Source organism: Mirounga leonina, unplaced genomic scaffold (genome assembly GCF_011800145.1).
Source record: "Mirounga leonina isolate KUSES-001 unplaced genomic scaffold, KU_Mleo_1.0 Mir_170, whole genome shotgun sequence".
Lineage (NCBI taxonomy): Eukaryota > Metazoa > Chordata > Mammalia > Carnivora > Phocidae > Mirounga > Mirounga leonina.
In genome coordinates, this window is record NW_023270433.1 from 8,394,810 (window position 1) to 8,415,455 (window position 20,646).

At 44.9% G+C, this 20,646-nt stretch overlaps 1 protein-coding gene across 2 annotated transcripts in view; it reads right to left on the reverse strand.

Annotated features, from left to right (window-relative positions):
- RALGPS1 (Ral GEF with PH domain and SH3 binding motif 1) overlaps window positions 1-20,646 on the reverse strand; it is a 273,380-nt gene that overhangs the window by 234,623 nt on the left and 18,111 nt on the right. The window contains exon 2 of one of the 2 annotated variants that reach the window (XM_035015774.1): window positions 11,658-11,736. The gene's annotated coding sequence lies outside the window, so the exon portion shown is untranslated. Of the gene's footprint in view, window positions 1-11,657; window positions 12,852-20,646 lie in introns of those variants that run through there. The other variant, XM_035015775.1, reaches the window with a different exon arrangement.

Consider the following 20,646-nt stretch of genomic DNA (forward strand, 5'->3'; position numbering starts at 1 on the left):
CCGCTTCCTGTGCCAACCATTACCTGAGAGGTGCAGCTCCAGGGGGGCTGAGGGTCAGGCATTTTACGCCTGTTAGCTGTGGGCCAAACATACGTTTTCTGTGGTAGACAGAGGATGGGGCTGGAAGACAGTTTACTGTGAGGAGCAGGGGGTCCCTCTCTCCTTCCTAGTCCCTGCCAAGGACAGAGGAATTACTGGTCTGACTGTACCAGTCCAGGTCACTGACAGCCACGTCTGTTTGGAATCCCTAAGTACCCGAACGGCACACACCAGTTCAAGGCCCCTCTTGCCCCCCACTGCTGCCATGAGACCCGCGGGACTTGCACACACACCCCTACGTGTGCCTGCCTGGCCTGTTCCTATATGCTGCTGCCGGCCACAGGAAGGTCAAGCTCTGGGGGCCCCAACTGGGCGGGGAGCTCCTCACTTGCCTCAGTCAGCTCCAAGCAGAGAGCCCTGTGCCAGATACTGCCTGGCTCATAACGAGGGTAATTTAATTCTTTGCTGCTCTTCCTCGTCATCAGGTTGAACTTTAGAAATATCAAGGTGAAGAACAGGTTGGCAGAACAGGACACTCACACTCTTAGGCCTTCCTGACAAATACCACTGAGTCCTGACTCATCGTGCACAGCCTGGCATTTCCCACCTTAATGGGAAGGAAGTTGTCTGAGAGCAAGGCAGGGTAGGCGAGCTCCTCCTAGAGAAGGACGGGGAAAACCACCTAGGAAGCAGCACGACAAAGCCCAGCAGGAATAAAGGGTGCACCCCCTGAGGTGGGAGCAGGAAGGTGAAGAAGGACATCCTTGGATCCAGGCGGTCTTCAAGCGCCATTCCACATTCCACGGAGAACACTGCAGGGGGTGGCGCGGGGTGACGGTACCAAACCGCAGAGAGGAAATGACATTTTCCCATCAAACCATATAAACAGATCTAAGTTCCAAGACAGTGAACTGGGTCCACACATCTGCCTTCCCCTCTTCAAATCTTGTTGAGACGAAAAAACAAGAAGAATAAGAAATCTGTTGCAGGGGCGCCTGGGTGGCTCAGTCGTTGGGCGTCTGCCTTCGGCTCAGGTCATGATCCCAGGGTCCTGGGATTGAGCCCCGCATCGGGCTCCCTGCTCCACAGGAAGCCTGCTTCTCCCTCTCCCACTCCCCCTGCTTGTGTTCCTGCTCTCGCTATCTCTCTCCCTGTGAAATAAATAAATAAAATCTTTAAAAAAATAAAAGAAAATGCAGCGGCCTGAGAGCCTACTAACTAAACGTGAGCTAGAGATAAACTTGAAAAGAAATGTACAGAAATCATTTGAAGCAAATTGCGATATTTTCCTAACAAAAAAGAAGACAAATCAAAGGAGAGACGTTTCACTCCTCTGAATAAAGAGACAATATTGTAAAGACATCAATTCTCCCCAAATGATCTATAAATAAAATACAAGGTCACTCTAAATCCTAAGGGGATTCATTTTGGAATTCAAAAAATTGATTTAAATTTTCATCTGGAAGAATAATTTGTAAAAGCTAAGAAGTTTTGAAAAAAAGCAGTAGGATCAGAAGTGACCTGTCCTGCCAGGAAGCCACAGAGAGATGAACGGATTAGCAGGAACAGAACACAGTCCAGATCACGGGGTCAAGTGCACGTGAGACTTAATATCTAGTCAAGACAGCATTGCAAATGGTGGGGAAGGACAGATCACATAAGAAATGGTGATGAAACAATCTACTATTCGCTTGAGGGTGGGGGGATTCATTTAAAATCTTACCCAGTATCTTAAGAAAAACAAATGAGCAAATCCTAAGAAAAAGAGAGAGAGAGGCAAACCAAGAAAGAGACTCTTAACTAGAGAGAACACCCTGACGGTTACCAGAGGGGAGGTGGGTGAGGTGAACTAGGTGATGGGGATGAAGGAGGGCACCTGTGATGAGGAACAGGTTTTGTATGTATTGAATCACTAAATTGTACACCTGAAACTAGTATTACACTGTATGTTAACTAACTGGAATTTAAATAAAAACTTAATAAAAACTTAAATAAAAAAACTTTAAAACTTTAAATAAAAATCAAAAATCTTATTCAGTATCATCTCTAAGAATGAAGTTTTGATAGAGATTTAACCAAACATAAAATCCCCATAAAAATACCAGAGGAAACACTAATCATTACTTTTTAAATAACTCTGGGCTGAAGAAGTCCTCTCTAGGGTGATACAAAAGCCAGAAAAACAAAGGAAACCCCTGGCAGATTTAACTACATTAAAAATGAAAACTCTGGGGGCGCCTGGGTGGCTCAGTTGGTTAAGCGACTGCCTTCGGCTCAGGTCATGATCCTGGAGTCCCGGGATCGAGTCCCGCATCGGGCTCCCTGCTCGGCAGGGAGTCTGCTTCTCCCTCTGACCCTCCTCCCTCTCATGCTCTCTGTCTCTCATTCTCTCTCTCTCAAATAAATAAGTAAAATCTTTAAAAAAAAAAAATGAAAACTCTGTATAAGAAAAGACATCATGGGGCACCTGGGTGGCTCAGTCGTTAAGCGTCTGCCTTCGGCTCAGGTCATGATCCCAGGGTCCTGGGATCGAGCCCCACATCGGGCTCCCTGCTCCACAGGAAGCCTGCTTCTCTCTCTCTCCCACTCCCCCTGCTTGTGTTCCCTCTCTCGCTGTGTCTCTCTCTGCCAAATAAATAAATAAAATCTTAAAAAAAAGAAAAGAAAAGAAAAGAAAAGACATCATGAAAAAGACGTAAGACAATGAAAACCCCAGGGGGGTGGGGCGTGTTAGAAAGGTCACATGAGAGAGGACGAAGGAAGATCCTTAGTAAGGAAAGAACTCCCCCAAGAGTCCGGCTCAACTCTCCGCAGGCGTGCTGCCCCAGCTTGTCTCCTGCAGAGAGACGCTCTCAGCAGCACCTTTCTCGTGGGTGTGAGGACAACACAAGAGGCTGTTTGTGAAGCACTTTACCCAGAGTCTGAGCAAAGCAAGGAAATCATCAGACAGGCAAGGCGAGAGCATGTTCCAGCAAGGTCACTGGCTGCACCACCACCCGCAAAGACAGGAGGAAAACACTGGAAAACCTTATCAGTGTGTTTCAGTACATGCAGCTGGGGCACATCCATTCAGGGGGACCCTAAGCAGTGGTTTAAAACGATGAGATGGATCAGTATCTACGGACAGAGAAAGATGTCCACCAATTCAGGACACAGCCACCCTTGTTAATTCATCCGGCAAGTATGCACTGAAAGTCTAGTATGTGTCAGGTACTGTTCTAGGGGCTGGGCACAGAGCAAAGAAAAAGCTGCAAGTCCCCCAGTACGTTCTAGCGGAGGCGGCAGACAATAAATAAAGCATGCAGTGAAATATGAGTGTTGGCTGGTGGTAAGAGAGGAAAAAAGTAAAGCAGGGCTAGGGGCGAGGCAGAGGGGGAAGAGGGGTTACGATTTTAAATGCGGAGGTCTAAGAGTGCTGAGAAAGTGACATCTGGACATGTTTTCCATCACTTATGCACTAAAGCGGACACACACTCCACTATTAATATCATTGCCTCTGAAAGTGTACGGCACTCTCAGGATGTGGCTCAGTCAGTTAAGCGGCTGCCTTCGGCTCAGGTCTGCCTTCCCAGGGTCCTGGGATTGAGCCCCGCATCCGGCTCCCTGCTCAGCGCGGAGCCTGCTTCTCCCTCTCCTGCTCCCCCTGCATGTGCGCGCACTCTCTCTTTCTCTCTGACAAATAAATATCTTTTTTTAAAAAGTGTACGGCACTTTCACTTTCTACTTTTTGTACATGTCAGTATTGTTTGATTTCTTTTAAAATAAGTGATAAAATAATGCTGTGAGCTACACAGCATGTGGAGAGAAAACTGAAAGTGAACTTCCACAGACAAGCACTTCGGGATGGCTCACAGCCAGGTATCCCACACTTAGGAGGGTGGAGTTGGGTGCCTGGTGCTTTGGCACCACCTGGTGGCCATTTCCAACCATGTCAAGGATGGAAAGGCAGGGTGCACAATTGTACAAAACGCCACCTGCCCTGTGGACAGGGACTAGAAGGAAAATGCAGTTCGATTTGTTGGGATGACAGGGTCATGGCGGGATTTATTTAGCTTGGGTTTTCTATCATAGTTTTGTAATGTTTCATTCATGCGTAACTGCAACAGAGCCGTCCTATGGGACAGCCAAATGTATCGAGGGGCAGACGTGGAGAGTAGGTCGGGTGGCACAGATCCATAAAACCAGGCCATCTGCACATGTGCCCCCAAGAAGGTTGGGGAATTCAGAGTGACAACTTCAGGTTACTCAGTCCGTGGAAGAGGAGGGGTCTTCCCCAGTGGGCAGTGCCTAAGAGTCTGGCTGGGATGAGCAGCTACATACCTGCCCTCAATAATAATCACTAACTGAGCATGCGTGCAGACCACTAAACCAGTGCCTCTTCATCAAAGCCCAGAGGAGACTGAGGGATAACCCCCAGGTGACGGAGAGGTGACACTGATCACACTCTGCCTGGGGCATTTGTCCCTTCTCTGTCCTTCTGGTTCTCAGTCTATGCAGGGCCCCTCCACTGTGTACCCTCCACTTGGGCCACCACAGCACCTGTCACCCTGACCGGGAATCGCTGCTTTCCCTGGGCATCTGCCCGCTCAGCCACAAGCTCTGTGAGGTGAGTCACAGCTATCTCATTCGCCCCCAGAGACGGCACCTGCAAGTCCAGTGTTCTGGGTTTGAATGCAGCTCTACCACCTACCACCCACGTGACGGCGGCAAGTGCCTCTCCAAGCCTCAGTTCTCCCTCTGTGCCCACCTCGTGTGGCTACTGTGAGGACTAGCAGCACCAGGCGGCACTGAGGAGTGCGGGCGGTGCCAGGTGCTCATCTCAGGGCTCCACAGGTATTAAGTCTCTGAGCTGAGGCGTCTCTGTGGTAATAAGTGTTGTTACAGTGCCCCGCACAGGAAGTTCTCAGTTATTTGAGCCTCAGTTCCCAGCACGGTACCCAGCAGTCGGCTGTGTTCTCAACAAAAATGGATGAACTACTCCCCCAACCTACTGTGAAAAGGGGCAAGGTCAGAGCAAGACTGCGAAGCTTAAACCACCCCAACAGCACGCCCAACCACGTGGTTCTGCTGCCCCCCAAAAAGGCTCAAGGACTGCACAAAAGGACTTCAAGGAGAGAAGGCCCTCCGGCGGGTACTGGGGAGAGTGCAGGAAGGAAGGAGAAGTGGTGTGAATACTTGGGGCTGATGCCGGGAGGGGGGTGTGGGGAACAGCAACACTCTGGCTTCCGGCTCAGGGTCAGTTCAGGCAGGACCCAGGTGGAAGCCACCTCCTGGGAGCGGCCTCAGCTAAAAGCAGGTGAGACTTGCCTTAACAATCCCTCCAGCCAGGATCACTCCCAGGCTCCGTACAGACACCTTCAACACACCCAACCAGCAACAGCCCCATCTGAACATCACGTCCTATCCTTGCTGTCCTTGCTTTCCGTGTGCTTCCTTCTGATTCCTTGCATTCCAACCCACTCAAGTGGTCAGGGCTGTGGTCCCCACAGAGGAATGCAAGGGGGGACTGAGAGGTACCAAACCCATTGAGAAATATAGGCCCTGCCTGTGGGGGAGCACATTCTGTGCAGGGAGCATGCAGTCTCCCTGCCAGCCCCTTGGAAGTGGCATCCAGCCACTGAAGGACAGATGTGCAGACAAGAACAGGTGCCAAAATGTCTCTGGAGCTCACCAGTGGCCACATCTATCCTGCTGTCTCTCACAGCCAGGTGTAAACAGGGGCCGTAAAAGAATCCTCCTCCCTCCTCTTCCGGCTCCTTCCTGCTCTCCTTTCCAGTCTCATTTTAGATGTTACTTCCTCCAAGAACCCTTCTGTGACCCCCTCTGTTATGTCTTTCTTCTACAGGCTTTTAGAGCACCCAGACTTCTCCTCCATGGCACTCGTCACGGTTGTCCTGAATCATGTGTTCGTCTTCCTCCCTGGACCAACACTCTCCAAGACATCCAGTAAGAGGGTCATGCAAGCTGCGTCAGGAGCCGGCCCATGGCTTCTATGGCTCACGAACCCTTTCCTGAGCAACCTTTGTGCTGTTGTCTATTTATGTTTAGGTTCCAGAACGAGATGCTCAAAAGTCAGAAGGTGTCAGATGTTACAACTGATGGCCTGAACCTTCATCTTACAGAAAGGAAAACTCAAGTCTCCTTGCTTAAACAGTGACATTTATAAAGACAGTCTCAAAAGAAATAACAGAAAGGTACAGTTACTTTCCTGGGTTGTTTCTTGATATTTAATTATTTTTAAATTATACTTTATTGGACTTCCTATTTGAACTACAAAAGCAACAGATCCCTGTTGCTATAAGCCAAACCCAATAGGATGTACAAATAAAAGCCATCAACCCGCTTTCCCCCTACCGCTCTTCCCATTCCAGCCACCAAAGGTAATAGCAGCAAGCAGCAAGGTGTATTCCTCCAAGCTTTTCCACCAAGCAACATAAATACACATAACCAAGTGGGACTCATACCAGAAACCAAGGTCATACCTCAAGTGCTGCGGGGCCCGGGCAGATCATGTCACTGGTGAAACTGCAGGAATAACAGAAGGAGGATACATGGGGCCAGTGGCTAACTACACTACCTAGAGCTTTCCATTTTGAACATTTGTAAAGCACTGAACAGGCCACACAAAGCAACCAAGAGGGAGATTAGACAGTGGGTAGCAGAGCTGATAAAAGTTCCGATTTGGGGGCCCTAGTCACATCCTGGGCCCAGCATCTGTTGGCTGGGTGACCATAAGTTATTTAGCCAGTCTGTGTTTCAATTTCCTCCTCTGAAAATCGGTGATCCAATAGTACCTACCTTGCAACTTCGTTGTGAGAAGAGAGTAAGTTCACTGTGTAAAACACTTAACACTGCCCAGCACAAGGAATTATCTGCCACCATGGGCCACCAGTTTGCAGCCCCTGCTGGAGACGTTATTATGCAATTTATCTTTGAAACCTACTACAGGTTGTGGCCTTCTCCGAGGTCAGAAGAGTGAAACCTGCCTCCTTTGTAATCACTGCCTAATCCATCGCTGACAGGTGCTCCCATTCCTCCCACCTTTCTGCCACTCCAAACAGCAGTGCAGAAAACAGCTTTGTATTGCTTTTTGCACTGGTGCTTTACTTCTGCAGGACAGACTCCTAGAAGTATACTGATGGGTTTCCAGATTAGGGATTTTTTAATATTTATTAGATATTTTCAGATTATGTTCCCCAAAAGTTAGAACAATTCATACACCTACCACCAATGTAGGAGATGACCCACTTCCCCATTTACTGGCTATGGCTGGTTTTATCAATCTTTGTAACTTTTTGCCAATTAAAAAGGTAAAAAAGAGGGACGCCTGGGTGGCTCAGTCGGTTAAGTATCTGCCTTCGGCTCGGGTCATGGTCCCAGGGTCCTGGGATCAAGTCCCGCGTCAGGCTCCTTGCTCGGCGGGGAAGCTGCTTCTCCCTCTGCCTGCTGCTCCCCCTGGTTGTGCTCTCTCTCTCTCTGTCTCTCTGACAAATAAATAAAATCTTTTTTAAAAAATAAAAAGAAAAGAAAACTTGTTTTAATTCACATTCTGTTAGTGATAATCTTTTGAGGCAGAGAGCTCAACTTCTTTCTTTTCTCCCTTTCTTCTTTAGCATGAGAACTCCTATTTTTAGCTAAGCACACCCTATGCTTCCTTGCAGCTCAGTGTGGCTAAGCTCTACTCAATGAGGTGTAAATGTTAGTTCTGTGTGAGACTTTTGAGAAGTGTCTGGAAGGGAAAGGGCACACCCTTTCTCCCATCTGTCTCCTTCTGGCTTGTGGAATGCAGATGTGATGACTGGAGCTCAAGCAGCCACCTTGAATCAGAAGGCACTCTGCTACGGATGGAAGAGCAGCAAGATATAAGGAACCTGGGTCTGGAATGACTTTGATTCCACCATACCAGTCCTTGACTGCCCACCTCTTTACTTTTTCATGAGATGAAAACATATACACCCTTACTGTTTAAGCCATTGTTATGCAGGCGCTATCTACTATATGCAACCAAATCTCGTCCTAATACACCTGCTGATCCCCAAAAGTCAAAACTGAACATTTTTCCTTCCAGAACACAAGCAAACAACTATGCCTCTATGTTTCATTTGCTCTGTTTATTTAAGTGTCCTAAAAGTGGACCACTTATTTCCCCACTCTCAGCCCTTCTTCCAAAGCCATAGGTTCTGCAAAGATGGTTTAGAATTTTTAATTTTCAACCTATTATGTTTTCCCATACAGTTCTCTTGTAGCTTAAAGATTAAGAACGCAACACAATAAAACCCATCTGGAAGCAGCACTAGCCCTGAGATTAAAGCACATGCCCTGACAGGCACACTCCTTCCTGCACTCTTGCCCCGTCTCATCATCTCTGCCCTGCTTTCACTGTGTTTCTGCTGGAGAGCTTGACAGAGCATTTTCTCAGCTACACTGAACAGATACTGTATGTTTTACGCCATCACGTGTCTGAAACGCCCTTCTTTTGCAATAACCCACGAGTGGCATCTGGGCTGGGTATACAGAGGACCGGGGCCCCTCTCCCGTGAACAGCCTGTAGACACCAGGCCACTGCCTTCCCGCCTGCAGGGTTACATAGGGGAAGCCCAGTGAGAATCTAATTCTCTTTCCTTAGAAAACCTGCTCTTTCTTCTTACAAAATTTTAAGGTTTTTCTCTTTCTTCTTGGAGTTTAGGAATTTTACTAGAAAACAAGAGTAAGTGTTGGCTTTAGTGTGAACTGGATGAATCCACTGAATCTGAAGAATCACGTCTTTCTATAGTTCACTGAAATTTCCCTCTACTGTTTTTCTATTACTCCTCCATCTGTTCCTTTTTCTCCTCCTGGAACTTCTATTCTATTAGCCCTGTGCCAGGTCTCCTGGGTAAGGCCTCTAAGTGTCCCACATGTTAATTCATTATTTCCATTTCTTTGTATAATTGTTCTGGGTTATGAGACATTTCTTCTCTTTGGCCTTCCAAACCACTAATTTCAACTCTTCTATTGATCCTTGAATTCAAAAGCCACGTTCTTTAGTTCCAGAAAGCCTCTGGCACACTTCCATCTCATCCCTTTGGGAGTTCCTTCCTTGTGAATTAAAGTTCTTAAGTGTCCTCTCCATTCTTCCTGCCTCAGAGAAGCTACTGCTCCAAGTGTGAAGTTTGGCTTTCCTCCTTTCTACAACCAAGTCCCTGAAAATGTGTTGTCATTTGTCTTTGCCTGTTGAAGGACACAGGTTCTTGTAGCCCCTGTTCATGGCAGACCGCCTGAGCTCCTGCAGCAGTAGCAAGCCTGAGGCCCTGGACAACCTGAGAGCCTTTGTTCAAGAGAGCTCAAGTGAAATACGCTGCTGAACAGGGATCTTCCTGCTGAGAAGTAGGGAGGAAATCCTCTGCCCTTTGGTCCCCACCCAGGTGATGACAGGAGAGAGGAGTCCTCTCCCCCTGCAGAGGCTGGGTGCAAGCCTGCCCAGATCCCCCATGAACCGCAAGTGGGCAGCCACAGCCCCTCTCCTGAAATCCAGTTTTGGGTTTTTTTTTTTAGTCTTTTTTTCTTTTAATTTTTTTAAGTTTATTTATTTTTATTTATTTTCAAGTAATCTCTACACCCAGTATGAGGCTCAAACTCACAACTCTGAGATCAAGAGTCGCAAGCTCTTCTGACTGAGCCAGCCAGGCACCTCATCCTGGAATCCAGTTCTAATCAGAAAAAGCACAGACCAGGAGAGGAGCTCCATTTCTAGAACAAGACTGACCTAGAGTCCAATCTCAGCTCTGCCACTAACTTGCTGTGTGACTTCACGGAAATCACTTCTCTGAGTCTGTTTTGTCGTGTGCTCCCACCTCTAAACCAGCAGTTGTCTCCAGCATCCTCCTTAGGGGAACCAATCCCACCAGTAGGTAAGCTTCAGAGAAAGTGCTTCTACTAAGCACTATATGAATTACTTGTGTTGTAATTTATCATGCAACATCAAGGAAGACTGAATCCCTGGTAGGAAAGCATCAGAAACTTCACCTTCTGCCTCTTTTGTAATAATGGGTTGACAGAAGGGTAAGACTACTAGAAGAATCTGAAAAATATTGTAATATTTCAGCTTTTAACTTTTTTGTGACTGCTCCTACCTGAAAAGAATCTCTTAGGATTCTTTTAGGCAAACACTCTCTGCCACTCCCCGTTTTATTCTTTTATGTTGTCTCAAGACCTTAGGACCATGGCCACAAAGCGGATGGATATTGAGAGCCATAAAAGAGTCCAAGTCGGTTTCAGTCTAGTAACATTTATTGAGCATCTACAGTGTGTAAGGTACTGAGCAAGGAACTGCATGAGATACAATAATGAGCAAGACACAACCTCTGCCTTAAAGTCTAGTCAAGGAGGTAAGATGGGAGGTACGGGGTATATCACAAAAGCACAATGAAATGCAGAATGTAGCCAGGGCCATGAGGAAATTAAAACATGTGTCACGAGGGTTTAAAAGGAAGGAGAGCAGGGTGCCTGGGTGGCTCAGTCGGTTAAGCATCTGCCTTCAGCTCAGATCATGATCTCAGGGTCCTGGGATGGAGCCCTGCATCAGGCTCCCTGCTCCGTGGGTAGTCTGCTTCTCCCTCTCCTTCTGCCCTTCCCCCTGCTCATGCGTACACTTGCTCGCTCGCTCTCTCAAATAAATAAAGTCTTTAAAAATAAATAAATAAAATAGGGGCACCTGGGTGGCTCAGTTGGTTGAGTATCTGCCTTCAGCTCAGGTCATGATCTCAGGGTCCTGAGATAGAGCCCTGCATCAGGCCCTCTGCTCAGCAGGGAGTCTGCTTCTCCCTCCCTCTGCCTCTTCCCTGGCTCGTGCTCTCTCTCTCTCACAAATAAATAAATAATATCTTTTAATAAGATAAAATAAAAAATAAAATAAATAAAAATTGTAATGAAATGAAATGACATGGAGGAGAGCAGCAGCAGAAAAACCTTCTCACAAGAGGTGCCAGATAGGATGGGCAGACTCTCAGGAAGCGAGAATGGGGGCGGGCAGGGGAAGAGGGCGGCAGGGGGTTGACCTATAGAGTGAAGTCCACATCTCATTTGGCCTTCACCCTTCCTCCCTCGGTGAAGCACCTCACACAAGAGCTGGCCTTTCTGATGAAGGGAGGGTCTGAGGCAAGGACAGCTGGAAGTGGTGGGTAGCTGCACTGGAAAGAGAGGACAGGGGTCTGTTGGCGGGGGGAGGGGGCCCTGACTGAGGCTGAGAAAGGAGGTCACCCAGCTACTGGGGAGTCAGACACAGAACGTCTGTCTTCTGACCACCAGAAGCAAATGGGCGACAGCACGACAGGGCAGCAACGAGAGGTTTTGCACAAGTAGGAGGTGGAGGAAGAAAGGGAAAGCCCTTGATACAAGAACCAACAGAGAACACCTCAGAGTTTAATCTGGCAAAGGAATCCCTAAAACACCCTCTGCACACATGGCTGAGGATGCCTGATGCCCCAAAAGCCGCCCTGCAGCTCCTCAGCCCCGTAGACACCATCTCTGGCTGCACCGCCATCCAGATCACCGGTCCCAGCGTGCCCCTTCCAGCGCCTGTCCATCATGGCCCTATGCTCCAGAAAGCACATTTCACTAAGGTCCATAAACCAACTTACCAGGAATACATGATGGGCTTCATAATCCCAGGCCAATAGGATATACCATCCCAGCACGTCTCTTTCCAAACAGTAGCCGCTGTAAAAGTAGGAGGAATAACTCCATTGACATAGATGTTCCAATATGGTAAGACTTGTTTTTCAAAGCTCAACAAGGTCAGACCAACTTTAGCACTCGAAGATCTGATTTCAACCTGTTCTTTGAAATGTCAAATACTTTTCCCATAGATCATATTTGATATCACCATTAGCCTACCAGGTAGCAAAGCCTGTCCTAAATGTATCAAAATCAACTTAAACTTCTTTGGTCACTATTCTCCTTTCCCACCATGCTTTGGACACATGCTATGGTATGGGTTTGCCTGGGGAATCAATCCCAAAGAACACATTGGCTCCATGGGAAAATGCATTCCGGCAGGCCCAAAGTACCAGTCACGGCCTCAGGCACTACCCCAGCAGGGAAGGAGCTCAGGAGTGCCCAGAAACAAACACCCCTGCCCTCAGAGCACAAGGCTGTTGAAAAAAGAGTGTGTATGACAAGGGAGTGCCTGGCATGTCCCGACGGTGACCTGCTGACACAGACAAGCATCCTGCACAGGGTGCCTGAAAAGGCCCCCCATCGCTGGTTTCTATCCTCCAAAGCACCCTCTTTCTCCACACCTCCACACCTCACTCCACACCCAGGTGGGCGGCTGCACCACCTCCATCACTAAGAAAAGTTGACTTCAGCTCTCCTAGGCCCCTCCTTTAACTTAAATGTCTCTGCATCTTCTCCTGGTCCTCTGCTCCCACCTCTGAGAGAAGCAGCTGGCTGCCTGAGACCCAGGGCCAACCAGGACCAGCAACCCCCTTCCTGGCAACCCCAATCTCTTCCACTCTCTTGGTCCTACCCTCTACCTGAGAACACCTGCCATTCTCCCCAGTCTTCCAAAGAGCTCTGACCCTTGAACTCCAGGTTGCTTCCCATCAGATACCCTGACCTTAGTACCATACCATCTCATTACCATCCACATGGTAACACTCTACCTAACCAGTGGTGCTGCTCCCTCCTAGGCCACCAAGACCTCCCAATTTGCTGAGGCTAGTGGCCTCAGGCTCTCCCACCTCCTGGTAGCTTTTAACATGGTTCACTAGTCCCTCTTTCTGGAAACTCAGCTCTCAGTCCCTAATAATGACTTTGTTGCTCTGTCTCCTCCCATCCCCTTAGTCTCTCTGGCCTCCTCCACTGGCTCCTTTCTTCTGCTGGCCCCTTGCTTTTGTCCTCTCACCTTTCAGAGCTTCCCTGCAGCCCTTGCCCGTGGAGGCCTGGCCCCTGCTTCCCTCTCCAGCTTCACTACCACCTCCCTGCGTCTCACACTTTATGCTCCAGCAACAAGGAAACCAACCCAAACAAAGAACACCCACTGAACTTCTTGAGGCTCATCCACTCGTCCACCTGCTTCCCACGTGCTTCCCGCAGCCAGGCTCTGTTCAGGCTGTCCCCTTGTTACGACCCTGAGCCACAGCTCACCAAACCTCCTGATTCTTCACTACCAACAGGTGAGAAATATTAAGCCAACATCTCTAAAATACATACGTTTATTTGTAAATTAAATATACATTCTAATGTACCGTGTTACATATATTATAAAACAAATGATCACAGTAGGAAAGATGAAATAAGTTAAAACAATTATATTATTCATCAATAATACAAAAAATTTTCATTCTCATTATTAAGTTTTAATAGGAGCATGTGACTCATATGCTTCTTTTTTTCAGTGTTTTTTTTAAAGATTTTATTTATTTGAGAGAGAAAGGGGAGGGGAGAGAGAGAGAGAGAGCATGAGCTGGGAGAGGGGCAGACGGAGAGGGAGAAGCAGGCTCCCCAATGAGCAGGGAGCCCTACACAGGGCTTGATCCCAGGACCCTGAGATCATGACTGAGCAGAAGGCAAATGTTTAACCACCTGAGCCACCCAGGCACCCCTTTTTCAGTGTTTTAAATACACTTTTTACAGGGGCACCTGGCAGGCTCAGTTGGTAGCGCATGCGACTTGATCTCAGGGTCGTGAGTTCAAGCTCCACCCTGGGCATGGAGCCTACTTAAATACACTTTTTATAGATGTGCAATATATGTACAAAAAAGTGCACACAATGTAAGTACACAGGTCAAAGAATTCTCAGAGTGAATACATCCATGTAACCAGCAGCCAGATGGAGAGAGAGAACATCACCAGCAACCCCCAAAACCCACTGCACCCCCTTCTATCACTACCTGCCCCCAAGGGTAGCCACTATTCTGATTTCTAACAGCATAGATTAGTTCCATTTAAACCTTATATGAATGGGATCACATAATTTATAATCTTTGTGTCTGAATGAACACTGTATCTGTGAAATTCATCCTGATTTTTCATTGAATTGTTATTCATTAACTCTTACTGACTACAGTTGTCTACTGTGGGAGTTTACCACATGTATTTGTCCATTCTACTGCTGATGGACACTGGAATTTTCCAGTCTGGGCAATGACAGATGGTGCTGCTCTAAACATTCTTGAGCATGACATTTAGTACACATTTGTATGCCTTTCTGTAGGGTTGATACCTTGGAGTGGAACTGCTAGGTCATAAGTAAGTGTATGGTCAGCTTCAGTAGATGACGGTTTTCCAAAGTGGCTAACGCAGTTTACGCCCCCACCAGCAGGGCAGGGAGTTCCAGCTGCTCCACATCCTCCCCAGCCCAGGATACGGTTTTGTTTTCGTTTTTCATTTTAACCATCCTGGCAGAGAAGATATCACTAAAGTAAGTATTACAGTTCCTTGTAAAGATGAGGAGAGTGAAATTAAGTGCCTCTCTCAAGCTCACAAACCTAAGGGGAGTCAGAGCAGGACCCGAGGTCTTTGGACTTCAAAACGTATACTGTTTCCATCTGCAGAGAAATACTGTTTCCAACATAAACACCCTAACAAGAGGCTACAGCACTAATAAAAGAACATGCTTGTGGACTATGCCCATGGACTCTGCCCATCCTAACACTCAACTCATGACAGGAAAAGCAGCATAAAATGGTCTATCAATCCAACTTTGAGACAGACACATAGAAAAAGTCTGGACATATATACCCCAAGTATTAATAATAAGATGATGGCTGATAAAAAAGAATAAAATCTTGCCATTTGCAACAACATGGATGGACACAGAGGGATTATTATGCTAAGTGAATAAGTCAAACAGAGAAAGATAAACACCATATGATTTCACTTATATGCAGAATCTTAAAAAACAAAACAAAACAAAAACAAACAAACAAACAAAAAAACCCAGACTCTTAAATACAAAGAACTGGTGGTTGCCAGACCAGAAGTGGGGATGGGGGCATGGGTGAAAGAGGTGAAGGGGATTATGAGGTTCAACCTTTTACTTATAAAATAAGTCAACACCAAAATAAAAAGCATTTGTACAGCAAAGGAATTCATCAACAAATCAAAAAGGCAACACAGTGAATGGGAGAAGATAGTTGCAAATGACATATCCAATAAGGGTTAATATCTGAAGTATATAAGGAACTTATATACCTCAACACCAAAAACACCCCAAATAATTGGATTTTAAATGGGTAAGGGATCTGAATAGGTATCTTTCTAAAGAAAATACACAAATGGCCAACAGACACATGAAAAGATGCCCAACATCACTCATCATCAGGGAAATACAAATCAAAACCGTAATGAGATATCACCTCATACCTGTCAGAATGGCTAGTGTCAAAAAGACAGGAAATAACAAGTGTTGGCAAGGATGTGGAGAAAAGCGAACCCTCGTGCACTGCTGATAGGAATGTAAATTGATGCAGCCACTAGGAAAAACACTTACGGAGGTTTCTCAAACAATTAAAAATAGAAATACCATATGATCCAGTAATTCCACTACTGGGTATTTACCGAAAGAAAACAAAAACACTAACTGAAAAAGATATATACACTCGTATGTTTGTTGCAGCATTATCTACAACAGCCAAGACATGGAAGCAGCCCAAGTATCATTGATAGATGAATGGATAAAGAAAATATAGCATACATATATACACAATGGAATATTATTCATCCATAAAAGAGAATAGGATCTTGCCATCTGTGACAACATGGATGGACCTAGAGGATATCATGCTAAGTGAAATTAGAGAAAAACAAATACAATATGATTTTGCTTACATGGGGAACCTAAAAAACTAAACAAAACAAAAAAATCAGACTCTTAAATACAGAAAACTGATGGTTGCCAGAGGGGAAATGGATGGGTGACAAGCAAAATAGATAAAGAGGATGAAGAGGTACAAAGTACTGTGCCAGTATTAAATAAGTCACGGAGGTAAAAAGTACAGCATAGGGAATACACTCAATAATATTGTAATAACACTGTATTGTGACAGATGGTAATTACATTTATCATGATGAGCACTGAGTAATGTATAGAATTGTCAAATCACTAATCACTATTTTATACACTGAAAACTAATACAACATTGTATATGTCAACTATATTTCAACAATAAAAGAAAGAAAAAAAGAGATAATGGCTGCTTTTTAATTTTTTTGGCCTATCTTTATTTTCTTACTTTTCTACAATTAACATTTAATAATAAAGAAAAGAGGAAGAGGAGTCCAAGATGGCGGAGTAGGAGACCTTAGTTTCCTCTGGTCCCAGGAATTCAGCTAGATAGCTATCAAATCATTCTGAACACCTGCGAACTCAACCAGAGATCAAAGAAAAGAATAGCTGCAACTCTACAAATAGAAAAATGACCACTTTCTGCAAAAATGACAATACGGGAAAACTCACCTCAAAAAAGAGAACAAGAGGCAATACTAACTGCCAGGGACCTAATCAGTATGGACATAAGTAAGACGCCAGAACTGGAGTTCAGAATAACAATTATAAAGATACTAGCTGGGCTTGAATAAAGCACAGAAGACACTAGAGGATCCCTTTCTGGAGAAATAAAGGAACTAAAATCTAACCAAGTTGAAATCAGAAAGGCTACTAATGAGATGCAATAAAAAAATGGAGGTTCTGAATGCTAGGATAAATGAGGCAGAAGAGAGAATTAGTGATATATTAGACAAAATGATGGGGAATAAAGAAGCTGAGAAAAAAAGATAACTACTGGATCACAAGGAAGAATTCGAGAGATAAGTGACACTATAAAGCAAAACAGTATTAGAACAATTGGGATCCTAGAAGAAGAGGAAAGAGAGAGAGGGGCAGAAGGTATATTGGAGCAAATTACAGCGGAAAACTTACCTAATCTGGGGAAGGAAACAGGCATCCAAGTCTAGGATGCACAGAGAACCCCCCAAAAAATAAATAAAAATAGGTCAACACGCCGACATATAATAGTGAAACTTGTAAATCATAGAGACAAAGAGAAAATCCTGAAGGCAGCTCAGGAGAAAAGGTCTGTAACCTACAATGGTAGAAACATTAGATTGGCAGCAGACCTATCCACAAAGACCTGGCAGGCCAGAAAGGACTGGCATGATATGTTCAAGGTGCTAAATAAGAAAAATATGCAGCCAAGAATACCTTACCCAGCTAGGATGTCATTCAAAATAGAAGGAGTGATAAAAATCTTCCAGGACAAACAGAAACTAAAAGAATTTGTGATCACCAAAATCTAAAAATGAAATAGAAACCAAAAGAACAGTGGAACAGATCAATGAAACTAGGAGCTGGTTCTTTGAAAGAATTATGAAGATTGATAAACCCCTGGCCAGATTTATCAAAAAGAGAAAGGACCCAAATAAATAAAATCATGAATGAAAGAGGAGAGGATCACAACCAACACCAAAGAAATACAAACAATTATAAGAACATATTATGAGGGGTGCCTGGGTGGCTCAGTCATTAAGCGTCTGCCTTCGGCTCAGGTCATGATCTCAGGGTCCTGGGATTGAGCCGCGCATCGGGCTCCCTGCTCAGCGGGGAGCCTGCTTCTCCCTCTCCCACTCCCTCTGCTTGTGTCTCTCTCTCACTGTGTCTCTCTCTGTCAAATAAATAAATAAATAAATCTTAAAAAAAAAAGAACATGTTATGAGCAACTATATGCCAACAAAATAGGCAATCTGAAAGAAATGGGTCCATTCCTAGAGATGTAGAAACTACCAAAACTGAAACAGGAAGAAATAGAAAACCTGAACAGACCCATAACCAGCAAGGAAATTGAAGCAATATTCAAAAATCTCCCAACAAACAAAAGTCCAGGGCCAGATGGCTTCCCAGAGGAATTCTACCAAACATTTAAAGAATACCTATTCTTCTGAAACAGTTTCAAAAAATCAGAATGGAAGGAAAACTTCCAAACTGTTTTTATGAGGCCAGCATTACCCTGATCCCAAACCAAAGACCCCCCCAAAAAGGAGAATTACAGACCAATATCCCTGATGAACATGGATGCCAAACTTCTCACCAAAATACTAGCCAATAGGATCCAACAGTACATTAAAAGGATTATGCACCACGACCAAGTGGGATTTACTCCTAGACTGCAAGGGTGGTTCAAAATCCATGAGTCAATCAATGTGATACACTACATAAATAAAAGAAAGGACAAGAACCATACAATCCTCTCAACAGATGCAGAAAAAGCATTTGACAAAGTACAGCATCCTTTCTTGATTAAAACTCTTCACAGTGTAGTGATAGAGGGAACATACCTCAGTATCATAAAAGCCATATATGAAAAGCCCACAGCGAATATCATACTCAATGGGGGAAAATTGAGCTTTTCCCCTAAGGTCAGGAACACAGCAGAGATGTCTACTATCACCACTGCTATTCAACATAGTACTAGAAGTCCTAGCCACAGCAATCAGACAACAAAAAGAAATAAAAGGCATCTGAATCTGTAAAGAAGAAGTCAAACTCTCACTCTGCAGATGACATGATACTCTATGCAGAAAACCCAAGACTCCACCCCAAAATTGCTAGAACTCATACAGGAATTCGGCAACGTGGCAGGATATAAAATCAACGCACAGAAATCAGTTGCATTTCTATACACTAACAATGAGACAGAAGAAATAGAAATTAAGGAGTTGATCCCATTTACAATTGCACCCAAAACCATAAGACACCTAGGAATAAACCTAACCAAAGAGGGAAAGAATCTGTACTCAGAAAACTATAGAACACTCATGGAAGAAATCGAGGAAGACTCAAAGAAATGGAAAAACGGGGTGGCTGAGTCAGTTAAGTGGCTGCCTTCAGCTCAGGTCATGGTCCTGGGATCAAACCCCACATCGGGCTCCCTGCTCAGTGGGGAGTCTGCTTCTCCCTCTCCCTCTGTCCCTCCTCCCACTCATTCTTTCTCTCACTCTCTCTCTGAAGTAAATAAAATCTTAAAAAGAAAAAAAGAAATGGAAAAATGTTCCATGCTCATGGATTGAAAGGACAAATATTGTTAAAATGTTTATGCTACCTAGAGCAATCCATACATTCAATTCAATCCCTATCACAATACCATCAACTTTACTCACAGAACTGGAACAAATAATCCTAAAATTTGTATGGGACCAGAAAAGACGCTGAATATCCTAAGGGATATTGAAAAAGAAAACCAAAGCTGGTGGCATCACAATTCTGGACTTCAAGCTCCATTACGAAGCTGTCATCATCAAGAGAGTATGGTACTGGCACAAAAACAGACACATAGATCAATGGAACAGAACAGAGAACCCAGAAATGGACCCTCAACTCTATGGTCAACTAATCTTCAACAAAGCAGGAAACAATATCCAATGGAAAAAGGACAGTCTCTTCAACAAATGGTGTTGGGAAAACTGGACAGCCACATGCAGAAGAATGAAACTGGACCATTTCCTTACATCACACACAAAAATAGACTCAAAATGGATGAAAGACCTAAATGTGAGACAGGAATCCATTAAAATCCTAGAGAAGAACACAGGCAGCAACCTCTGTGACCTCGGCCGCAGTAACTTCTTGCTAGACACATCTCCAAAGGCAAGGGAAACAAAAGCAAAAATGAACTATTGGGACTTCATCAAGATAAAAAGCTTTTGCACAGCAAAGGAAACAGTTGACAAAACCAAAAGATAACTGACAGAATGGGAGAAGTATCTGCCAATGACATATCAGATAAAGGGCTAGTATCCAAAATCTATGAAGAACTTAATAAACTCAACACCCAAAGAATAATCCAATCAAGAAATGGGCAGGAGACTCGAACAGATATTTCTCCAAAGAAGATACACAAATGGCCAACAGACACATAAAAAAAATGCTCAACATCACTCAGCATCAGGGAAATACAAATCAAAACCACAATGAGATACCACCTCACACTGGTCAGAATGGCTAAAATTAACCACTCAAGAAATGACAGATGTTGGCGAGGATGCAGAGAAAGGGGAACCCTCTTACCCTGTTGGTGGGAATGCAAGCTGGTGCAGCCACTTTGGAAAACAGCATGGAGATTCCTCAAAAAGTTGAAAATAGAACTACCCTACTACCCAGCAATTGCACTACTAGGTATTCACCCCAAAGATACAAATGGAGTGATCCGTGTGTGTGTGTGTAACACACACTGGAATACTACTCAGCCATCAAAAAATGAAATCTTGCCATTTGCAACAATGTGGACAGAACTAGAGGGTTTTATGCAAAATAAGTCAATCAGAGAAAGACAATTATCATATGATCTCCCTGATATGTGGAATTTAAGAAACAAAACAGAGGGTCATAGGGGAAGAGAGGAAAAAATAAAACAAGATGAAACCAGAGAGGGAGACAAACCATAAGAGACTCTTTTTTTTTTTTTAAGATTTTATTTATTTATTTTTTAGAGAGCGAGCGAGAGAGAAACAGCATGAGAGGGGAAAGGGTCAGAAGGAGAAGCAGGCTCCCCGCTGAGCCGGGAGCCCAATGTGGGACTCGATCCCAGGACCCTGGGATCATGACCTGAGCCGAAGGCAGACGCTTAACCA